This window comes from Pelobates fuscus, chromosome 11, assembly GCF_036172605.1.
Source record: "Pelobates fuscus isolate aPelFus1 chromosome 11, aPelFus1.pri, whole genome shotgun sequence".
Classification (NCBI taxonomy): Eukaryota; Metazoa; Chordata; class Amphibia; order Anura; family Pelobatidae; genus Pelobates; species Pelobates fuscus.
Genome location: NC_086327.1, coordinates 133,707,423 through 133,713,422, shown reverse-complemented (window position 1 = coordinate 133,713,422; position 6,000 = coordinate 133,707,423).

Here is a 6,000-nt window from a genome sequence, read left to right as displayed (position 1 = left end):
ATGAGGGGTTAAAATCCGTTTAGGCGATAATCCCCTTTTCTCAGAAAGGCACAGCTACTGCAGAACATCAGAACTCACGAACTGGATATAGGTGAATAAGGTAGCACTCCAGCTGGAACCTCACAAATAGCTGCTAGCAGATGAATAGGAAAAGCAGACATCAGCTTACACTCCTAGCAGTCAAATCTCCAACAGCATACAGTGAATCCCCCCCAAGAACGAGACAAGGCTCCGTGTTGAAGGTCAAGCAGTGGTCTGAGGTGCTGGGGACCCAGCCTGGTTTTTATTACATGAGTACACATACAGGCCACACCCAGGGGGAGGCATAAAATAACCAATAACATAGATGTTACCTCCCACACATCCCCTCCCCTTAGTGTGACACATAATCCCATTATGTGTACAGTTCAAAATATACTTTTACACAACTTTCATAACTTTAAAACCATACATCACATTCACATAAAAATACATATCCACAATCAATCCATTCAGGGGAACAACATATTAAAAAATGGCATGAATCAGACCAGGGGTTCAAAAGTTAGTAAAAGTATATTTTATTCCCCCTGGCTCAAACAGTAAAAGTAAAACATCCCCACAATGCATCCTGGCTTCCTCCCTTCTGCCCTGGAGATAATTGGAGAAGAAATCTAATTATCCAGGACTAGAGGCAGACTCCATTAACCACATGGTTGCAAAACAACATAAAACTCTTTAAAATACATAAAGTCACTTTTTATACATTAAACACAGACATTTAACATATCCCCAGATAGCTCAGGTCTGCGTGCACATTATTAGGTGAATGGCACGCAGACCACACAAATACAGTTTAATTGCCATGGAGCCAAAGTCTTTCCCATAGTCTTTCATTATATGAATAGGCTCCATGTGCTCACACAGGGCAAGTACCGAATGGCCCCACTGTATTTAAAGGGCCAGAATGAGTGACATGCACTCTGTTAGGGCCGAATACTGTTTGTAAAGGGCCCAATCTCCCAGGGCCATAGTCCAAAGGCAGCAGGCGGGCAACCAGGCTTCTCCAGTTCTCAGTGGCGAGGTTGGTTTCGTCACACAGATTAACTCCTTCATTGCCACCATACATATAAACAGATTAACTCCTTCATTGCCACCATACATATAAACAGATTAACTCCTTCATTGCCACCATAGATCTATACAGATTAACTCCTTCATTGCCACCATACATATATACAGATTAACTCCTTCATTGCCACCATAGATCTATACAGATTAACTCCTTCATTGCCACCATATATAGTGCTTAGTGCCTGGGGCTTCTTTATTTAAAATACCCTAAATGAAAACATTAACTCATTTATTTATTAATTGTTACATTTTGGGTATATCTAAAAACAGTTTGAAAAAGCTGCAGATATTATCTAAAATATAGAAAAAAAATGTAAAAAAACTAGCGCTTAAAAGTAAAAGGGAGTGCAGCTAGTTCCACTATGAAATCAATCACTACATTTCACTGTAATGAAAGTAAACACAATATTAAAGTTAACCGCACAAATAGAATGTTAAAAACCATAAAATCCTATCAATTAAAATAAATAAATAAAAAGTGTCAGTGTATGGGCTAAGGCCAACAGTGGAGATAAAAGGAACTCCCCTGCCGGCCTATGCAGAGCCACCTCTATCCAATCACCAAGCTTGCTGGCAGGGACTTTTTAGCCACGAGGCAAAAAACGCCGCCTCAAAATCCCCAGGGCAAATGCCTTGTTAGCCTTGCAGCTAACTGACATGCCGGGCTGGGCGGGTGGCATTGGCGGGCGGCTGGCGAGGGAGCACTTCCTCTGAGCGGTCTGCTCAGCTCCCTCGCGTGCTGCCCGCAGAGTGATGCTGGGAGCCGGAATATGACGTCGTATTCCGGCTCCCAGTCTGACTCTGCGGGCGGCGCGCGAGGGAGCTGAGCAGACAGCTCAGAGAAAGTGCTCCCTCGTCAGCCGCCCGCCAGCCCGCCAATGCCACCCGCCCAGCAGCCACTGGACAGGGAGGAAGAGAACCCCTGGGGGTTAAATTAATATATATATATGTGTTAAATATGTGAGTGAGTGTGTGTATGCCTGTTAGTGTGTGTATGTCTGTTAGTGTGTGTGTGTGTGTGTGTGTGTATGTGTGACTGTGTGTCTGTTAGTGTGAGTGTGTATCTGCTAGTGAGTGTGTGTCTGTTAGTGAGTGTGTGTCCCAAGCAAACATTATTCACTTGTGCTGCGCGGGACAACTAAAGGGCATTTTCTCATGTAAGAGCTCTTTGGCAGGACACTGCGCATGGGTTGCCTTGAAGAGCATTGTACCAACATGCTTACTTTGGGGTGCGGGGTGGGATGCTTGTCATTGGTGATGACACAACACTACCCCCTCTCTGGTCAGGCAGTTGCTCTGGGCAATTGCTGCCTCTGAGTTTATCTCCACTGAGCTAAACAAACCACAAAGTAACAGGACCAGTGTCTGATTGACAGACAGGGGATCTAATAAGGTTCATTTATTAGTATGACAGTTTCCAGTTAAGTCAGACGTTCCTTGAATGATCATTTCAGTACCATGGACAGCTGCCTCTTCTCTGTGTCTACTTCATGAACATTGTTTAACTATGTTATGAACACATACTGCTCTATAGAAAATGCAACCACTGTCCCTAATAATCACCCCCTGCCCAACCACTGCAATTTTCCCTAAATAAAGACACCCCTCTGCTCTAATCCAGAATAACTAATTGATTGTATTCTTAGATACCTCTGTTTCATCCCACAGACAAGGAATCCAAGGAGATTTATAAAGTTATACTAGTCTAATAGATTGAAGATGAGCGTGTCACACACAGGATCACATTTGTGACATGCTTTGCTTACAACGCTTAGACATTTGTTTTGTAATAACGTCACTAGAGCACAGTCTACCTCAACCACAACAACATCATTATCTTAAAACAGTCATTATTTCTCTTAGTGACACCTCAAGTAATAACATTTAACATACACAGCATCTTCCCAGACTGTCTGTACTAGCCATCCAATATCGAACATACACAGCATCCTCCCAGACAGTCTAAACCATGCATGTCAAACTCGCAGCCCACAACTAATATGTTTGCGAGCCGCGCCCTGTGGCGAGGGAGTGCTAAGTGTAAGCTCTCCCTACTCAGATCCCTGCAGTGATGCCAGGAGCCGGAAAATGACGTCACTCTGGCTCCCGGCATCATTCTGTGGCGCAACGGGGGGGCTGAGCATGGAGAGCTTACACTCAGCGCTCCCTCGCCGCCTGTCCGCCCCCAGCCTGCACGACCGCCTGCCCAGCAGCCCCACTAGACCAGAGGTAAGAAATCCACCCAGCTCTCCCAAAGGTAGGGAGGCTGGGTGGAATTAAATAATAATAAAAAAAAGTGTTTGGGGGGGGGAATGTGTGTTTGTGCATGGGAGTCTGTGTCCAGGGCTGTCTGTATGGCTGTGTGTATGGCTTTCTGTGTGCATAGCTGTTTGTATGTGTGTGTGTGTGTGTCTGTGTGTATGGCTGTCTGTGAGTGTGTCCATGGCTGTCTTTGTGCATGGCTGGCTGTGTGTGTGTGTCTGTTTTTGTGAGTGAGTGTGTGCATGTCAGTGTGTGTCTGTGAGGTAGCCTGTGTATCTGAGTGATTGTGTGTTTCAGCGAGTGAGTGAGTCTGTGAGGGAGCCTGTGTGTCTGTCAGTGAATGTGTGTGTCTGTGAGTATGTCGGAGTGATTCTGTGTGAATGTCAGTGAGTGTGTCTCAGTGTTTCTAGGAGTAACTGGAGGATCCACTTTTTTAAATGTGCAGATGGGGCCATTGGGGGTATACCAGAGGCCGAACTCCGGACACTGCTTGTTGGCTAATGTTTGGGGACTGGTATTTAGATGACGAGGGGGGACTAAGATTTAGTAGTCGAAGGTGGGCTGGGATTTAGTAGACGAGGTGGGGGCTGCGACTTGGTAGACAGGGGGGGGGGCTGCGGCTTGGTAGACAAGGTAGGTGAGGGGGGGGGCTGTGGCTTGGTAGACGAGGGGGGGGGCGGCGGCTTGGTAGACGAGGATGGATGCTCCTAGTGCTTCCCGAGGGCTCCCAGCGCTCCACTTGACACCATAAGCACTGCAGACCCCATGAACCGCTGCAGCTTGGTTGGGGTCTCACAGTCTCCTACCCACCCTGAACCTACGACAAGGCTCCAGGGGGGTGAACCTCTCTTCCTTTAGAGAACGAAGCAGGAACAAGCTCTGATGATTATAGCCAGGGAAGTATACAGCATATAGCAATCCCCAGTGTAGATGCAGCCTTTTCCCCCACACATGAGACGAGGCTCTATATTGAGGGTAAAACAGGAACTCAGCAGTCTGAGGGTTTATTGTCTCTTATATACAGGTTTCTCCCACAAGATTACCACCCACGTGGACCTTGTGGAACACAGGATACAGAGTTACAAAGCCAATCAAAACAGGTTTATACAGATAGACACTCCCATATAATGTACACAAACCCTCCCCTCTGCCTGTGATACAATTAACAAACACAATGGACTAACTCAATTACCCACCGGCAGAAAACACAAATATTTCACAAAACACACAAAACACCCCAAAACACCACATATCCCCAATTATACATACCTGGATAGCCCTGATCTGGGTGAACAACATATCCAAAAATCACCCAGATCAGAGCAGGGGTTCAGGAAATTCCTGGAAGTCATATTTGACCAACCGCAAGCATGGCTTTCATGCCCAAAACAGTTCCACAGATTTAGGCTGTGCGGCCGGTCTATCTCCTCCTCTATCCTGGAGATAATTGGCTTATGTGGCTGTGGTAACTTTATTATCTCCAGTAACAGGAACTATCTCTAAGTCAAAAACGGTTACAAAAAACACATAAAAATACATAACTCTTATAATAAAATGTTTAACCTATATGTCCAACATGTCCCCAGATAGCTTGGATCTGAGTGTTCAATATGTCCGAAAAGCGCTTAGATCTCATGAATACAGTTGGATCGCCATGGGGTTAAACAATAGAAATGGCTGATGGGAGATGGAGAAGGGACAAAGCAGCCAGTTTCAACTGGTCTGGCAGTGTCCCTGGGACAACAACTTGCTGGAGAACAATAGGACAGGAAAAAGGGGGAGGGGAAGAGGCACATTTTCCCATGGATTTAAAGGGGCAGACAACGTGTTTTAAAATCCAATAAGCCCAAATAGACTTTTTAGCATGTCTTTTTGCAGGGTTATTTTCGCCACAGATGGTTAGTTTAGAACAAGCAAGTCAAACTCAAAGGCTATGGGCCACATAAACAAGGTTTAAGTTTAGGTCGGTGTCAAAAAAAGACATTTCATAGAAACTTTTTTTTTAAAGTACAGTATAAAAAAACAAGACAAAAAAAAAATCATCCCCCTCTACTAAACCCCCTGCACCCTCTCTACTAAACCCCAGTCGTCGTCCCCTCTATACTACATCCCAGTGCCCCCCCTCTACTAAACCGGCCTCTAATATACCCACAATGGCGCTGTCCGCACCCTGTGCCAAAGTTGATCCTCCCGCTACTCCTTGAAAACCTGTGAAGGTGGAGAACGTCAATGTCACGTTGGAATGTGACGTGGCATTGCTTGCCTCCGTGCACCTCCAGGTACTCCACTGTCCAGCCGCGGCCATCACAACACTGACCAACACCCACTGACAGGCACACACACACACACACACACACACACACACTGACAGACAGACACATTTCCACATTCTCGTACACACTAACATTTTCTTTATTGCTGGTGTGGGGCTTCTACCTGGGGTCTAGCAGAGATCTTCTCTCGGGAGCTCATTCTTTCTGCTCCTCACTGCTCCCACAATTTAGCGATGCCAGGCCGGAATGACGTCATATTCCGGCACCACTACAGAGGGCGTGCGTGAGGGAGTAGTGAGGAACAGAAAGAACAGACTGAGCTCCCTCGCTGCCACCAGTGACCTCAATTTTT